The sequence below is a fragment of the Natator depressus genome, chromosome 15 (genome assembly GCF_965152275.1).
Source record: "Natator depressus isolate rNatDep1 chromosome 15, rNatDep2.hap1, whole genome shotgun sequence".
Taxonomy (NCBI): domain Eukaryota; kingdom Metazoa; phylum Chordata; order Testudines; family Cheloniidae; genus Natator; species Natator depressus.
This window is the reverse complement of record NC_134248.1, coordinates 24,296,752-24,314,417: the sequence shown is the minus strand read 5'-3', so window position 1 is coordinate 24,314,417 and position 17,666 is coordinate 24,296,752. Positions and strand designations below refer to the sequence as shown.

Sequence of the window (17,666 nt, the reverse complement as noted above, 5' to 3'; positions counted from 1 at the left end):
AACCTACACACCTCCAGCTTAGAGCTCACACTGTTTCGCAGGAGGAAGGATAACCAGCACAGAGCCAAGCGGCAGATGATCAGGCTTCTGTACCAGGCTTGGCTACAAACGTCCTGGGTCACTTTGTGCAAATCCCTTAACCTCTTTGTGCCTCAATTTCCCCTTCTGTAATCTGTGGCCAATGACACTAACCAGCCTCATCCTGGGGAGATTGCGAAGAATGAGCAAAGTGCTTTGAGATCCTGGGACTAAATGGAGCCATTAGAAGTCGGGGATTTGCCATCATACACATCTGGATAGCATGGTAGATGTAAATACAAGAGAGGCCTGTCTCAAGCCACCTGATGAGAACTGGTTGGTTGATGGAGACGATCTCCTGCAATAGGGCAGAGCAGAGCAGGACATTTGGAGATGCTATTTGGTAACACTAGTGTAATGGTCCAATACACAATGGTTTATAGTAACAATTCCGCAATGTTTGGGGCAATTGATGCAGGGGGTTTTGCAATAAGAGCGGAGACGGGAGGAAAGCTAAGAAGAGCGGTCTCTAGAGGAACTGCTATACGGGGACGTGCTAAACAGCCATTTTACCATCAATGAGCTTGGAACGAAGTTTAAGCCAACATGTGACAATAAGGGGCGTTAACAATGGAATGTCATTATCAGGCTAGAGCATGAGGCCCCAGCCAAACTCAGGGCCCCATTGTGCTGGGCACTGTACACACACAGCCAGAGACTGTCCCTGCCCTGAAGAGCTGACAGTCTAAACAAAGGGAGGGGAAACTGAGGCACAGAGAGGGGATGTGACTTGCCCTAGATCACCCAGCAGGCCAGTGGCAGAGCTGGGAATAGGGCCCACATCTCCCAGTACAGTGCTCTGTCCATGCTGCATCTCCTAAACGAGCATCGTCAGAGAGAATAAAGCACATCAGTAACATTCTATGTTCATAGCAGCAGAGTGTGGGGGAGCTACAGCCTGAAGAAATAGGAGACATGCTCCTCTGAGCGCTCACAACCCTGCTGCATCCCAGGAGCAGAACAGCTCCAGGCTTGAGGACAGGTGTCCACTTTTAAAAATACCGGGTTACTAGCAAGCGTTAACAGATAACGTGACATTTCAGAGGGCTGGATAACACTGGGCATGTTAATGGCTGAAGGCTACTGTAGGATTTCAGCACTTTTAGGGGCCTTGCCAACAGTGTGTGGCCAGCAATGGCTTAGCATTCAGACATGCCAGTTCTCATTCATCTGAGGGGAGGGATATTTAGCCTTTAAATTAACTGAACCCTGCCCAACACTTCAGCTTTGGGGGTCCGGGGTGGAGAGTTGGTCAGCAAACTCTCTCAGAGCACGGTGGATGGGTAAGAGGAAACCCGCAGCTTTTGGGGCCTGATCTAAAACCCATTGAAGTCATCAGACAGCATTCCCTTGCTATCAAAAGGCTTTGTTTAGTATGGCCCTGATCAAACTCCACTTTCTTGCTGTATGGTACAATGTATTCATTTCTGGTCAGGAGAACAACACTGGCCTCCAAGGGCCAATTAATGGGAGAACAGGGAATGGAGAGCCAGGTCTCCTGGGTTCTATTCCCAGATCTGCCACTGACAGGCTATAGCCACGTCTACACTTGGCCAGTATGGCTTTACCAACGGACGGTACCAGCAGAGTACTCCTGATGTGGATGCAGCATATACCAATAAAGCCTTGCTTTTGCTAGTGCAGCTTTCTCCTGCCCCGAAAGGGAAACAAGCTCTACTGGCAGAAGTGCACGAGTCTTGTCAGTATAACTGTGTCTACCCAGTTAGGGGCTTTGGCCAGCACAGCTATGTCAGTCAGCAATGAGGTCTTTTCACTGCCAGATGCACATAGCTACTCCAGCAGATGTCTGCAGTGTAGAGCTGGCTTCTGTGACTTCACAGAATTCACTTGACCTCTCTGTGACTAAGGTCAGGCCTATACTAGGAACTCCTGCTGGGGTAGCACTGTTGGTTTGGGATGTGATTTTTTGTGACATCTGTGTATCAGCAAAAGCCCTAACGTAGACACGGTTAGACACTCTTGCCGGTATAACTTATTTTGCTTCTCAAACGGATAACAGCTATCGTGGCAAAAGCTGCATCTCCAAAGCTTTTCTAGTGTACATCTGGCCTGCGGTTGCTAATCTGTTCAGTGGGTTTTTTTCCCTCACTGGGGTTTTGAGAGGTTTGAACCACTGAAATTTTTGTAAGATATTTTGCGATAAAGGGGTGCTCCAGAAGTGTTATTACTTAACAATCCACTTACATGGAGTACCCACCACATTGCCTCATGCCATTAATGAAGGCCTTCAGGATCACTCCTCCCCAGCAATATGTCACATCAGCTGGGATGGATGGAGCAGCTTTTGTGCTTTATGGTTAGTTTTCATCAGCGAGAACTATGGCATTAATCTAGAAGTAGGCTAAAAAAAATAGATGATTGGCCCCCAAACCAAAATCCTGGATCCAAACACTTGCATATTTTAGATCCTGATATTAATCCAGATCTGGACTTTGCAGATGGCCCCCTTTCTCAATACCTGATTGAGCCAAAAATCCGCTTCTAAACCTCTCTGGACTTAGGGGCAGTTTGGATCTGGATCTAAACATTATAAATTCCCCCCTCGTCCTCATATTCCTGAGCCAGAATCTTTCCTCCACCAAACTATGGGAGATGGAAGAGCCTCTTGGCATTGCTGAGCACACAAAACAAATACTACTTTCAAGGTTTGTGTTCTGTAGAATCCTAAAACAATTGAAATAATTAGCAAAGCAGCATCTTGAGCCAGCTATATGGCTTCAGTCATAATAACCCTTTGAATATGCTTTTTAAGTTTCCCTTGACTTGGGTTTGCTGCATAACTCCCTTTTGATGCCAAAAGGCCTTGCAGGCAGAAATATGTAGTTTGTCTTTCACAGAAGCATTGTGGGTAACGCAGTCATCATATTTCCCCACTGCACAGCCGGTGCCCATTAAGATCTCTGGGCTCTTATTTCAAAGATGACTGGAAATTGGTGGGAACACAGTGGTTAACATTAAAAGACATATTTGGCTTGGGGTGGCCAACATTTCAACCTGTTTAGCACTGTCATATCACAGCTGTTTGCCTTTTGTTTCATATCAGAAAGCCAAAGGTTTTATCAAAATAAGAGAGGTCCCCCCCACCCCCCTGCGCTGCAATCACATTTTCAGTGCTCCAGTTCGGCATCAAGTCTGGGGTGAGCGTTCTGTGGATTGTCTGGGGCCCACCTAGCAGGGGAAGAAAAAAAAAAAAAGGAGGCTGGAAAATTCTAAAGCAGCAAAGCAAGAGAAATGATAAACAATGGGGCAGGGGTTTTTTCACTCATTTGTTGTTTATTACCTTTCAAATTCAAAACAGTCTTCCCTTCTTGTGAGACAGTTACCCAAAGCAGCTTGGTAAATGCATCTATTCCTAAGGGGAGGATTGGATTTCCCTTGACCTGATGGTTCACGCATCAATCTGTGTACTTTGTGGAACACATGCTGGCTGAGGGAGAATAAGTGCCAGGGAGAGCACCCCAATTCTCAGGGCTGGCCAAAACCCAGCTGCTGCTGGGTACTTCTAATTGCTGTGCTGATTTGTGGTCTGTCTGGCTCCTACACCAGTGTTGTGTAGCAGAGCTCCCCCAGCCCCAGGACCAGGCATGGGGGGAGGAAGCAGAGGAGCAGACGTGGCATTGGCACACTTGCCCGCAGCACCGAAGGGCTAGAACTCGGGGTGCAGGGGGTGCTGCCACACCCCTCTGGCTAGAAGTGGTTTCTATCATATACATGGTTTACGGTTTGGTTCAATGGCTCTCAGCACCCCCACTATGCAAATTGTTCAAGCATCCCTGCCTTGATGAAAGCTCCCCTACATGCAAGTGCATCCACTTTTGTGGCCCTTCTAGTCAGGGAGGCCTGTTCAGGAGAAGCTCACTGGCTCTCTGAGCTTGGACCCCTGGTAGAGAAATGTTCCATGGATGGAGAAGCTAGGTTCATTTACCGTATATATTTGTGTAGAAGCCAAATTTCAGGCAAAATTTCCAGCCAGCTTGTATACACATGCCAAAACTCCAGCAGAGAAATGCTCCTAAGCTCCCCTGACTTCCCTGCTCCAGTGTTTCATCTGTGCCTGCCCAGAGCATCAGGGAGGAGAGGTGCTGGGCTCCCTGGCCAGAACACGCTTCTACACCCCTGCTACCAAACATACCTGAGCTCCTGCTACAGCCCCCCCACCGTACATGGGACTGGGTTGATCCGCACAGGTGTACATTTTTAAAGGGAAATGAATGGGGTTACTGTCCATGCTAGTCAAGTGAGGCCCAAAATTTTAAACCTGTTTCCTAAAGAAGGCCAGTCTGCAAGTCACCTCAGGGGGAAGAGCTCTCCCGCCTCCTATCCCAGAGAAAATGCAAAAGGTTCCTTGACTGAGTTCTTTTAGGTCAAGTTTCTGCTTTAATACAAAAGGGGACAGTCTTAATCCCATCATGGGTCTGATCTTAAGAAGCACTCATGTCACACAGTGTCGCTGCAAAAAAACACTCAAGAGCCCCTATATTGTTAAGTTAAATAACAACTGGAAGGCTGCAGTGTAACAGTACTTTATTTCTTAGAATGTAGAATGATAAGATACAAGAATCCCCAAAACAGAGACCACAAAACAGGCTGCTCCCTAACAGAGAGGCACAGCTCACTCCACCTCACTCTAGCCTAGTTGGCTGCAAAGTGTCACAGATAGTACTGGCATGTGACACTTCCCTACAGAGCCCCATAACTGCGAGCAGGACCAGGAAAACCTCTGAGAATTTAAAGTGATAGATCACAATTTTAATTAACACCGTTTTCAATATACCACACACACCACCAGTTGTCAGACATTTTATGTATGCTGCACACATAGTTACTGTATCTGTAGGGGCTCAGTCCCAGGGTTAATTATATTGTCTACGAAGCTGGATAACTTAGTGGGTCTCTCAGCCAGACAACAAGCCCTCAGTGTTGCCTGCAGAATAAACCCTTGGTTTTCTGCTAAACTTTAGAGGATATTTTTGTTTGTTTCTCTTAACAGGCTGGTTACCTGCAACCCAAACATAAAAGACCCTATGTTCCGAACTCATAAATCTGCTCATGGCGTCTCCGGCAAATCTCTTGATCAGCACGTTCCTCTCTTTGCTCTTTATTTACTCAGGTGTAACAGCCATTATGCCTGCTAGGAGAAGGCAGCCAGCCCTGGATGGGTTAGAAACTCTGGGCAACGACAGATGCCCCTAGTAAATAGCTGGCGTAATATCCTGCCCTGGGTAGGAGCATGGAGGAGTGAGGAGGAAGCATAGAGGTTGAAACCATATGAGGGTTCAATGAGCTGGGGACAGAGCAGGGCAGGATGACTCAGGGCAGGGCAGAGAGCACATGGGGTGGGCTCAGAGGAACAGCTGGAACCCCTGGCTAGCACATACTGTCTACGTGCTAGCCAGCTGGGGCCTGGACCATGTCCCCTAGCTTCCACCTAGCATGTATCAGTAGGCACGATGGCCTGCGCGTCCCCCTCCTCGTGCTAAATCGGCTCCCGGCTTCTCTTGTGTGCGGGGCTGTCATGGGACAGTTCCCCTCACTTCAAGCCCCATTTCATGGGTTGCAAGTAACGCTCCTCTGTCCCATGGAGGCCAACAGTGCAGCACCCTACCCACACCAGATATTTACCATGGGAACGTGCCTTTTTTTTTCCTGAATGGGAGAATTTGTTCTATTTAATACACAACAAAAGGGAGGTAAACTTGTTACACTTTTTAATGACTTTGTCCCTTTGGTTTATTGTGCTGGGATGCCAAGTGCTAGAAGCTAACAATACACAGCACTTACACCACCTACAAATCCCTGGGGGCTTGTCCAGCTGGGACAATGTGCTCTAGGATTCCCATCTGTGGGGGCACAAGGTGCAGCTGGTTCATAGCTATGGACCTGACAGGTTTCCATGGCAGAGGATGACAGGCTACATGGAAGCTCACAGCACGGGTCCTCTGTGCAGCTGCCTGATATTTGTGGGCTTGGAGTCTCATTGTGATTGGGCTACAGAGATACCTAGAGAGATTCATAGAGTTTAAGGCCAGAAGGGAACGTTACATCATCTAGACGGACCTGCATATCACCGACCACATAATTTTATCCAGTTACTCCAGTACGGAGCCCAACAATTGGATGTGTCTAAAGCATCTCTTCCAGAAAGGCATCCAGGCTTGATCTGAAGCCTTCCAGAGATGGAGAAACTACCACCATTTTCCTTGATGTCAGATAGGAGCTCCAGCTTCTGTCACCTACACGGTGACAGAACCCACGGTGGCCCTCCTGACTGGTGATGTGGGGGGATGGAGAGAAGATCCCTAGCTCTCAAGGAGTCATGGAGTTTGGCCATTATTGGATTTGTTCCCCTCCACTTCAGCGCCGTACAGGAGCACGTGGGCCTTTGTTATTTGTCTGACTCGAGGGGTTTCCACTTTTCCCTTCGGAATGTGTGTCTGTTGGTTCAGACAGTGAGCAAGCCCTACAGACGATCAACTCAAAGCAAGCACAGGAGCTGGCACTGCAGTCTTCTGCTCAGCTCAATCCAGCTTCCACTGCCATGCATGGCGCCTCCTCTTTCCAACCTTGCCACGAGAGGCTTTCGCTGCACAGGAAGACAGGCTTTGGATCTTGGAAGAGCTCCTCACAAGAGATCAGCTCCCCCAGGTCCCAATGAGCCTGGGTGCTCCCCTACCTGAGAGAGCGGCCATGCTCATTTCTGGATGCGTTCACAAATACTGCAGTCGGCGAGGCTGCATAATCTCACAGGGAAGAGGATGGAGGACAATGTTTACAAACAGCCGAGGCATTAGCCAAGTAACTGTCTGGCCAACTTAGGACACCTTAAAGGGGCCTGATATTCCATAAGTGCCGAGCACTCACCCTCTGAAACAGCCAAGCCCCTTTAAAAGGCACCTCAAAGTTGAGCACCCAAAAATCATGAACAACTTTTGGCAATTCTGGTCCTAAATCCGTATTCATGGGCCTAAAGAAGCAGCTAGTTATGCAGCCTCATAACCCCATTGGCTCCACAAAGTAGATGAAGTCTCAACAGCCAGGCCAATAAGGTTTCTCCCTATAAAGGCCACAAGATTAACTAACATGGTAGCAGCCGCTGCCTTCAGGGATGTTCAGCAGGGATTTGCTCTAATCTCATTGTAATCTATTGCTGTCGTGTTCCAACAATGCTTCACACTCACACTTTTTTTTTTTTTTTTTTTTAAACAAGGGGCAGAGAATGAATTTGTTGTTGCTGAATTGAGAACATGGTCAGAGGTTGTTTCACCAATAATCTGTTAACTGCTAGGTTATCCCAAACAGGAACACACCAGGGCAACCCTTAAAAGCTAGGTAGGTATCAAAGCCAACCATATAAACAGAGCAGCACAAAAATAAGGCCCCGTAAGACTGCTTTAGGTAGTGGCCTGTTAGCAGTTAACGGACAACTTCATCTTTTCCCAAGGGGTTTATAACCTGGCCATTAAAATAAAAAACATGCTCTATTCAGCAGAGTTCAGCTGAATTTAAGTAGGAAGCAAAAAGGATGTAGGGGCAGGGCAAGAGGGAATCAACCCCCAGACAGATCTGGCTGTCTAACATTTGGGCGGGAAAAAAATTGGAACACAAGATTAAAAAGAGAAGGATATGCTCCCCTGCTGGTTCAATGAGATTCGAGATTAAGGGTGATACGTTACACATAGGAGCACCAACATCACGCTATGTATTACTGCTACATTTTTGGCTGGATCTTATCTGTGCCCCCAGGAATAGCCTCCACAGCAACCACAGCCTTGCGTGCTCTGTGCAAGAGCTTGCAGGAGCAGAGTCCATACATGAGCAATGCATTTGGATCAAAAGTGCTCAGAGCAGATTTGTAAATGGGCGTGAGCTAGCAGGGTTGCATAGATTGGTTCATTTTCACTCCCCCACTCTCAATAAAAGACTGTTTTGGTCTTAAACCATGTGTGGATTGTTAATAAAGTTTCCAAACAAACAAACTACAGGTTACAGTTCATCCCTTTTCCTTCCTCTGCATTATCAGCTCAGTTGGACAATGAAAATTGACGTCATCAATGGAGACCTCGAGGAGGCAGGGGAGGGAGAGGAGAGGTATTTAAACATCTTGTATCAAGTGCTTTTCTTTACTTTGCCAGTCTGACTGTAAAGATAAAGGAAGCTGGTGACCTGCATGAAAGGAGATTATCGTAAGAATAACGTAGTGAAGTGGGAGTTCCCCCAGTCCTCATATGAAGAATAGAATATTATCACCCAGTGTTGGAAGATTTTGGGACCTTGCAGGTCATTTCCCTGTTGGAGGAGAAATCATTGATGTAATGTCAGAGTTGTGTGTGTGTGTGTGTGGACACTAGTCCTTGAACTGAGGTGGTCACAAATGGCACAGCACCAGTCCTCACTTGCAGGGTTTGCAGCCCAAACCCACCAGTGTCCAGTCCCCAGGAAGCACCTCCGCACCAAGAATTGCTTCTAGGAGAGATAATAAGCAGAGCGAACTCTTGCTGTTTGCTAGAGCTCCCTATAAAGAATCGACACCATCCACCACAAAAGGACAAATCCACCCTCAAACCAACAATACAGCATTTCTTCAAAGACTGCGCACTACTTGCAGGATATGAAAAAAGATGAGTGAGACTGTGCACGACAGCGCCACCCAGCAATTCCCCCGATAACTGTACTTTTAAATATTCAACTTGCACCACAGCTGTTCCAGTCTGGAGCTACAACCATGTCCCAGAGATCATCCGCGGTAGAGTTACTTTCCATCTGTGTTCCTTTTCAGTTTTGATTTAAGACTAATGCTGTGTAGACAATGATGCGTTTTGCAAAGATGGGTACTGTAAAGTGTTCCTTGGGCATCATGAGATGTTGGCAAAAGCTGCTTGGCTGATGCTAACTGAAGATGTGGCCTTTAGCACCCCAAAGGCAACTAACCCATCCACTCACCCTGGGCTCCTAAAGATATAAGCCATTGTATGGACTGAATTAGTTGTCAGACCACAGATAGCAGCATAGGTATTTTGTCACTTACATCAGAGACTTCATACCCACTTCCACAGGTCTGCTCCTGCTCCCACTGAAGTTCTGGCTCCATTTGGCATTGCCAACTCCACCAGGAGAGCATTTTCAGGATACATTTTGTACAGCTAGGGTTTGGGTGTGAGCAATCTGGCCACACAGACATGCAGAAGGACCCCAAACAGCAGTGTTGCACAGCCACCCAATGGGATGTCACCCTTTACTCACACTTGGAACTTAGCAATGAGTTTGCAGGCCCTAGACACACAGCAATAGAAGTTCTGGTTCAGACTAGAGGTGGGCCTTAGCCACAGAATTGAGACTTGAATCTGAGCTTGCCCATAGCCTGAAGGGGGTTCACACCCACAGGTGCCGGAACTAGGGGTGCTGCTGCATCCCCTGTTTAAAGTAGTTCCCATCATAGACAGGGTTTACAGTTTGGTTCAATGGCTCTCTGCACCCCCACTTTACAAATTGTCCCAGCACCCCTGTTCATACCTGGTGTTCCCCTTCAGAGCCATCCTACAAGGGGGTTTGGATCTGCAGCTCCATTCTAGGCCCATCTCTAATTTGACTCAGTAAGTTTCTTAAGAATGCATTTCTTGCAGCATTTCTGACATAACCAAAACTAGAACAGCTTCTCTTAGCATCTAAATCGGTCTCCCATTGAAGAGCCATATTGCTTTCAACTAAGAGGCGGATCAGGCCCGTTTATCATTCCATCGTGTCTCCCAGAAGGAATTAGGGGCTTGGGAGAGTTATCTAAACTATGTGAACCAGAGAAAAAAGGACTCCAGTCACTGTTTGGGCCCTATTTTATCCTAACTTTTCCGCTCTCCCTCTGGGGAAACACTTCACAGATGTTCTACCAGCTGCGGAAGTTCTCTCTTTATGCTACACTTTTTAAAATAAAAAGGTTTAAACCACAAACAACATTCCAGTAACTTGGCAAGTCTGATTAAATCCATCAAAGCAAGGAAAACTCACATTAGATGGGGCTGTGGCTTCCTTCTTAACTCTGCCCTTTGCGCCTCGGGGTGCAGCAGGAGGCTTTCCCAAGAGCGGGTGGCTTGCACACAAACATTCCTGCCTGGACATGGAGCTCACTGGCTTGGAGAGACAGCAGGTCCCACCAAGCAGCTAGTGTTACTGGAGCACAGTGTGGTTTCTTTCCAGTTCTTTTCTTCACTGCCACATCCCCTGTGGGAAAAAGATCAACTTTTATGCTCATCCAACTTGAAAAGACCCCATTCTAACATTAGTCCCTTCAGCTTTCCCGTGCTCCGGCCAATTGTTTCTCTGTCGAAGCATGTCCAATTAGAGGCAATCATTTTTTGGTTCACAGAAGCCTTCCTACTTGTCAAGGAGAAGAGGGATCTTAATCCTCTGTGCCGAAATAATACGTCACTGCGCAGAGTGGGTCACAGACAGAGGATTATGATGGAGACTGGTGGGGGAAAGCCCTTTGCACACATGAGAAGGTAGGAACTATTGATCCAGAGGCAGGAACCAGGAAAGAAACCCTGCAAAGCAGATTAGCCACGTGAACACACAAAGCCTACAGTAAGACCACCACCACACATGACTGAAATCCCTGGGTGAATTCACATCTTTTGCGGAAGAAGTGTCATCAGCACCTCTGATAAAAATCTGAGTTGGAGAAGGCCAAGGAAATTCTTATAATACTTTCATGGTGAGAACTCCAAATCATTCACAAAAGATAAAATCGCAAATTGATAATGTTGGATGAGGCTTTTTTTTTTTTGGGGGGGGGGGGGGGGGGAGGGGAGTCACTTTTTCCAGTGGCTTACAGTGCCCATGGGAGAGCAACCTGATATTTATTTACAAAAAAATGGAAAGAAAAAGACATTTCTTTTTCAGAGTCTTATTCTTTGTAAGTATCCAGAGCCCACAGTGATGGGCACATTTTCAGTGAATACAGCCCAGTGATTAATTCATAGCAAGTCATTTAAAAGCTGACAAGTTTAGGCACTGTCCTGGCCAAATCCCATGTGGCTGTAATTACATGCAGTCTATCTAAACTCCCCCTTCAAATAGGTACAGCATTATTCTTCACTTCCTGCTCTAAACTCTTGAGTAGTTTTGCTGTGCACCATTGAACAGCTGCTATGTTCTCCCCCAGAAGTGGCTGCATTTCATCATTTTAAAAATGTGCTGTATTATTGTGGCTGCGGAGGAGGGAGAGGAAGAAACACCTATAGGTCCTAGGTCTACCCTGAAAGGGAATTGTGAGGGTTAATTCCTGTTTGGGAAATGCTCCTAGAGTTTGAAGCAGCTCAAATTTTACAAACCTCATTTTAAAAAAAACCCTTAGACCCCTCCCACATTGCTGCGGGACATTTTTCCGCGCACGGTGCTGTACATGCAGCCATGTAGAATGTAACAAGTACAGCGTGTACATCCAAGGACGTGAGAAGCACTTGAAACTTTGGTATCTGGACAGGCCACAAGCAGAACTATTAAGTTACAGACACAAACTGTAAATACAGACAGACTGTGGCAGGAGGCCTCCCTTCCGGACTGGGAACGTCAGTTATGCTTCATCAGATGCTCAGGGGGCTTGGAAATGAAACTCTGCAGGGATGGCCCGCACAGCGCTTCTGCTGCTGACAAATGTGAAAAAGGCTGTCGACGAGGAAGAGAACGGTTATAAATGGGTAACTCCCCGGACAAGCTTGGGAACTATTTATAGCAAGCTTGAACTCGGCTGTTGGCTAAACCTACTGTGTTACTCTGCAGAAGCGGAGGAATAAACTAAACCATCTTTTGGATGGCCGGATAAATTCGCCGTGGCTTAAATGGGTTCACAGAGTTCTGCTGCGGAAGCCAGGGCTGGGAAGGAGGTAAGGGGGCGTCTGGCCCCCTAATGCCATAAAACGACTCTTCCCTAAAGCATATTCTCTAGGATTTGCCCAGTGCAGTTTTCAATGAGCAAGGCTGATGGCTCTGAGCTAGATGGCTGGAGGGGAGGGGAAATTCCACAGATTGCTGTGGAAGACACATTGCTCAAGGACAGCTGAGAGATAAAGGTAGGGTAAATAGGAGCAGGACCCCTCTATTCACCCTGCCCTCTGCAAGCTGCTGTGATCAGAGCTTTGTCCCTCCCATTGGCGCCCCCCCTCCCCACACCACACCCACTTAATTTCTTTTGGCAGGTGCCCTGCTCACCATGGGTGCTGGTGATTTGCTGGGAAGTCCTGCAGGCCGCAGCCTGGAGTCCATGGATGAAATGGAAGTGAGCGAACTGATTCAGTAAGGAGAAACTCTGCCCGCTACAGTTACGTGCCCGCTATCACGGCACAGCTTGGGAGCCTTAAAGCCGAACCTCTGGGTAACTGCCAGCAGGAGCAGGACTGGTTCCTGATTGGCTGCTTCGGGGGAGGGAGGGAGCAGACTGTTCCTGTTAATTCCTCATGGGAACAAACTTCCCCCCCAAGTGGAAACTCTCATGAGAGAAAGTTTTCCACAGTATGCATCCGATGAAGTGAGCTGTAGCTCACGAAAGCTCATGCTCAAATAAATTGGTTAGTCTCTAAGGTGCCACAAGTACTCCTTTTCTTTTTGCGAATACAGACTAACACGGCTGTTACTCTGAAACATGAGAGAAACAGTCTTTCTTGGGCATCAGGTGCTCAGCTGGTTCAGAGAGGGGCTATCTACAACGCCTCCTGGGGCCTGCTTTTCTCAATTTGTCTGAGGATCTTTTGGGGGCTGGTTGTTCCACTCCCCACCCCCCACTCCCAACAGAGTACTGCGTGATCCGGCAGGGGGCTCCAGAACAGCAGCTGGACTTCAATGAGCCGTCCCATAGCCCCAGCTGAGCACTGCTGTGGGGGAAGAGCCCACCCCTCAGCCAACCCTGGCACCCTACATTGGCACAGTTTGCTTTTTAAAAGCATTTCCCCCTGAAAGGACAAAGCTCCCTGGTTCTCTGCATTCTGTATTGCCAGAATGATCCCCCAGCCCCACCTCTCACTGCCCAGATACAGGCCCAGCCCCTTGCTAAAAACTTATTCCAAATGGCCCGTGGTCACCTGGCGTGGGCGGAGACAACGAAGCAATGGGAACGAATGTGTGAGATCACAGCTGAGCCTGGGGCCCGGCAGGCAGTAGGGGCAACGGAACGGGGAAGCGTTTGCATGGCATGAGGGGGCGTCAAATGCCAAGGGCCAAATCCCAACCCAAACTTGGCTGGGCTACAAGACTAAACACAGGCTGTGTGGTGCATTAGCAATGAAGCACGTTACCGAAAAGCAGGAATGGTTCCCACTGAGTGGTGACACAGTAGCCACTAGCCTCTAGAAGAAACAAAGGAGAGTGGGGTTGGTCCAGGCTGTGGCCACAGAGCAGGCATCTGCTCAGAGACAGCTGCCAGGCTGTAAGCACTTAGGGGCAAGGACTGTCTCCTTTTGTGCCTTGTCCAATGTCCAGTACCTCCTCTGCACTTAAGGACAGCAATGCTTAGCAGCATTGCCTAGTGGCTAGAGCACTAGCCTGGGACTCAGGAGGCCAGGGTTCAACTCCCGGCTCTGCCACTGGCCGGCTGTGAGACTTTGGGCAAGTCAGATCCCCACTCTGTGCTTCATTTTCCCCACTTGTAAAATGGGGATAACGATCCTGGCCTCCATTGTAAAATGCTTTGAGACCTGCCGATGAAAAGCGCTGCGTACACAGCACCGCTCTTAATGACTTTGTTCTACATGGCCGATATGTCTGTGCAGAGCAGCACCGACACAGACATTCAGACACGGACACGGACACGCAGACCTTTACATCCTGACGCAGGCCCCACTCTCCAAAATGGGGCCAAACTCCCTATCTACACCATTCCCGTGTTTATCCAACCCTCCTCTGAACTGACCCCTCATGGACTCAGACACACGAGTTTCTACCACCTGAACTCAGGAGCGAGGGAGAGCCAGATTATGAGCCCATTCAAGATTCCCTCCCGTATCAGTCTCCCATCACATCCCTTCTCCACCAGCCCTCCTCGGCCAGCCAGCTCCGCTGCACCAACAGGGAAGCCTGTGGAGAAGACCAGTCTCCTGATCCTCTGCTTCCCCAGGCCCCCACAAAGCCCAGAGGCTAGGGGACCTTCTCACCTACCCCATGGAAGGGACCATTTTGGAACACCGAGAGCGTCTGAAGGCAGGAAGAGGTTTTAATAGGAACAGTTTTGCAACCTTAACTGTAGCATGTGCTACCAGGAGCCTTCTCTAGTACAGGGACTAAAGCGATTGTTATGGGCGTCCGCCAAACAAGCATTTCCGCCCAGTGCAGTGGTAGGAGCACTATCTTGTGGTGAACGCAGAGGAGTAGGAATCAGTAGACATGGGTACGACTCCCAGTTCTGCCACAGACGTCTTATACTTCTCCGTGCCTCAGTTCCCCCATCTGTCAAACATCCCAGGGGTGTTGCAGGGCTGAATTCATTCACATCTACAGAGCGAGCAGCGCTCCTCAGGTGGGAGGTCTATAGAAGTAGCCAAGCTGGATTATTTCAGACCCCTTGGGATTGTTTTCATTCAGACCTCAGTTTTTAGTGCCATCACCTATGTCAGTTACAAGCTATGTGAGAGGGGGAAACCGCCCCCCCACCCCGGGGGAAGAAATCCTATGGAATCATTCACAGCCCTCCCTGCAGGACAGGCGTTTTTAACGTATGGAGGCACAAAGGCTGCTCTCCTGCCCTGCCCCCGTCAGGTCAGCTTGGTGTGAGGACATTCAAATGTTTGTAGATCAGTTTATGGGTTTGGGGACTGGCAGACGCTGAAGCTGAATCTTGGCACCACCAGCTAAGTCAGGACTTAAAGGACAGAGCTGCCGGCAGTTTTCCATGCCTCACAGCTGAGCTGGGTTAGTACTGGGAGGCCAGCTTTAAAGCTCAGCACTTGGAATCTAGTCCTATCTTCAATACAGTGCCAGAGTCCATGAATGTGCTTGGGGCAGCCTGGTGCCCCCTTGTGATCTGCTCAGGGCACTGAGCGATGGGTCATAGACTGGGGTGGGAATGGAACACTGCAATATGTTGTATGCACTAGCTCTGTTCTTTAGCACAGAGAGTTCCTTTTGTAACAGTATTTTTGGTATGAAATTCAGGCCTTCGGGGATGGTGCACGAGTCATGAAGAATTCAGCTTGACTTTCACATCCCAGGTGGGGATTGTAGGAGTGACAGGCAGGAAAAAACAACATTGCTTCCATTGCAAGCTCTCTGGGCAGGGACTATCTTTTTCTGCTGTGTTTATACAGCGCCTAGCACCATAGGGTCCGGTCCATGACTGGGGCTCCTCGGCGCTACCACAATACAAACAAATACTATTTGTTAACTGAGCAGATATGATCTGCAAGCCAATGACAGACAGCAAATAGGGGAACACCACCATAATTTTAGTCACTTTGCAGCACAGAACCTCCCTTTAGGATCCTAATGAGCTTTTAGAGGCTTGTAGATTAAACTCCTCTCAAATGACCCATATGGGGCACAAAATAGAGCTGCGTGAATAACATCACCGCACATGGTTCAGTGCTTGCACACTGGTGTATAAGGGCTGGAATTGGAGTCACCCACAGGTATCTAATGGCCTTTAGAACCTACTGCTCAGACTCCTAGACTACGTGGTGTCTTTATCTGGTCCCTGTGACCGATTCAGACGGTGTTGAATGTAAGATGAAAACGAAAGTCCAAGCTCTTACAATCATAGTGATACCCTGCTGAATGTGCATTGCTATAGTTTCATTGTAGAGCGTCTATCTATGGCTGTATGAACAAATGGTGTCTTAGACAGAGAAGCTGCAGAAACTCCGGTTGGGTTGGACAACCCATGGGCTGGTCAAAGCCATTTCTCTTATTGTATTTAATACACAAACACCCCCCCCCTCTTCCACTCACTTATATTTCATTCTTCTCTCAGCTTTCATTGTGGTCACTGCACTGACAAACCACATGCTGGCAATAAAGCAACAAGCCCTGGTTATAGCATCACAAAGCCTGGCTAGAGAAGCGTCATTTGCCACCCCTGGCTCCCTTTAGACCAGGCACTGACATTCTACACAGCACACGGGCTTACGTTAAACTCCCACACATGGCACTCCTCCCGCACAAAAACACAGTGGATCTGAGAAAGCCATGGCTGGAAGCAGCCCCTTTCTTAGCATTTTGGAGCAGCCTCCCTTGCATTACTTGAACTACTACAGTGATCACCCTCAACATTACAACATCACTTCTGTCAAAGGCTGTGTTTTGTGGAATGCTATGGTGCTATTTCCCCAGGGCTAACCTGGGAATCTGGTTCCCCACCACCTCCTATTTCACATCCACACGAGCTCCTAGCCTGGCCATACCTTCTGTTAACTGTCTCGGCCAGCATGCCATCAAGGTGATCGGGCTCTTCCCCCTCCCCATGTTCTAGGGATAGACTTCCAAAACATGGAGCCCATCTGGGTTAGCAGCAAAGCGACTGGCTTCATCTCACCATGCATGCTGCAGGGAGGGGACTGCAACTGATGAATTACACATGCGAGGCCAGATTCACCGCTGCCCTGCACCATACCTCGTCATTTACACCAGTGCAAAGAGGGCGTCAGACTCCAGATTCGTCTGGTTTTATTATATTATACCCAATCGGGACTGGTGCAAATGAGGACACCAAGTGGAGAATCAAGTCCATGACATCTGGCTGTGGTGCAGGACCCTCCTGAAAGTTGCACCTGTTGAGCTGATGCAAAGAGTTACTAGAGGAAGCCATTTGAAGTGCACAAAAACAGGTCATTGGTCCTACAAAACCCAGGAACTACATGTTCCTGAGCCTACTGACACCGTATCTATTTACACATACAGGGCATTATTCTAATAGCACCCAGGCCATGGTCCTTTACCACCGACAGACTAGATTTCCCTGCTACAGATATTAGCTGTTTAATGGCAGATTTAGACAGATTCAGCTGGATCTGTTCCCTGCATGTGGCCCAGCGAACGTGCAAACATGTTGATCTAGCAGGCCCAATAATCCCCCAAAGATTACATCTGACAGATGGTGAGACATAGTATTGTCCCTCCCCATCCCCCTTCACACACACAATTTACAGGACCAGACTGTACTTACTGGTAACTGTATGCTTCTGAAATTCAGGGGCAGCAGTTAACTCTCTCCCTGTGCTATAAAAAGCCACATCAGTTCTTAGCGGCGTAAGGTACCCGACGTACGTGTGGGCTCCTTCCAGGGAACATTAATCTTATCAAGTGGCAGCTCAATGCCAAGAGATTACCCGCTGACCCCCTCGCCCCCAAACTGAACAAGTAGAGCTAGTTACAGCTTCTTGGTTTTACTACTAGAAGAAATATCACAGTGGGTGGGGCGCCCTCTCAGAGGGAGATCTGGCTAGGACCAGAAGCAGGAAGGACAGTGGGGGGGGGGGGGGGGAGATGTAGCTTGTATCGGCTATGATTTTTTCTCCTGTGGAGGGCACCTTTAAACAGAGAGACGCTCCCTTTCCTGCGGCGGAGGGAGCTGTCCTTGCGTATCCAGTGGCAGC

The 17,666-nt window shown here is 48.4% G+C and overlaps 1 long non-coding RNA gene across 1 annotated transcript; it reads right to left on the bottom strand.

The window, feature by feature from the left end:
• Positions 1–5,105: 5,105 nt before the first annotated feature.
• On the bottom strand, positions 5,106–12,429 carry LOC141999633 (uncharacterized). The gene is made up of 3 exons (XR_012642037.1): positions 12,301–12,429; positions 10,099–10,311; positions 5,106–8,262 (listed from the first exon to the last, which is right to left on the bottom strand). It is a non-coding gene; the product is annotated as an uncharacterized LOC141999633 (long non-coding RNA).
• Positions 12,430–17,666: the final 5,237 nt, after the last annotated feature.